General features: G+C 55.8%; 2 protein-coding genes across 14 annotated transcripts in view; one reads left to right on the top strand and one right to left on the bottom strand.

Moving 5' to 3' along the window:
- Positions 1–226, bottom strand: part of MCF2L2 (MCF.2 cell line derived transforming sequence-like 2) — a 160634-nt gene that overhangs the window by 60747 nt on the left and 99661 nt on the right. The window lies entirely within an intron of this gene.
- B3GNT5 (UDP-GlcNAc:betaGal beta-1,3-N-acetylglucosaminyltransferase 5) overlaps positions 1–226 on the top strand; it is a 19797-nt gene that overhangs the window by 971 nt on the left and 18600 nt on the right. Inside the window, exon 1 of one of the 4 annotated variants that reach the window (XM_017726956.1) lies at positions 16–146. The exons of the other annotated variants lie outside the window; for them this stretch is intronic. The gene's annotated coding sequence lies outside the window, so the exon portion shown is untranslated. Of the gene's footprint in view, positions 1–15; positions 147–226 lie in introns of those variants that run through there. 4 annotated transcript variants of the gene reach the window in all.

Here is a 226-nt window from a genome sequence, read left to right on the forward strand (position 1 = left end):
GGAACGTGGGCACGGAGGCTGCCGCCGCCCCGAGCAGCTTTTGGGCACCCCGTAGGAAAAATCGGCAGGAGAAAACGCATTAGGCAAAAGGAGGAGAGTGAATGCTTTCAAAAAGGGCGTTTGCGTTAAGCAAAGCTAAAAAAAGAGTATCTTTTTTTTTCTGTGCTCTTGGCCAGGCTGCGGAGCTCCCAAGGGGGATGCTGGCGGTGGGGGGTGTGCGGGGACT

The sequence above is a fragment of the Corvus brachyrhynchos genome, unplaced genomic scaffold (assembly GCF_000691975.1).
Source record: "Corvus brachyrhynchos isolate BGI_N302 unplaced genomic scaffold, ASM69197v1 scaffold162, whole genome shotgun sequence".
In the NCBI taxonomy this organism is placed as follows: domain Eukaryota; kingdom Metazoa; phylum Chordata; class Aves; order Passeriformes; family Corvidae; genus Corvus; species Corvus brachyrhynchos.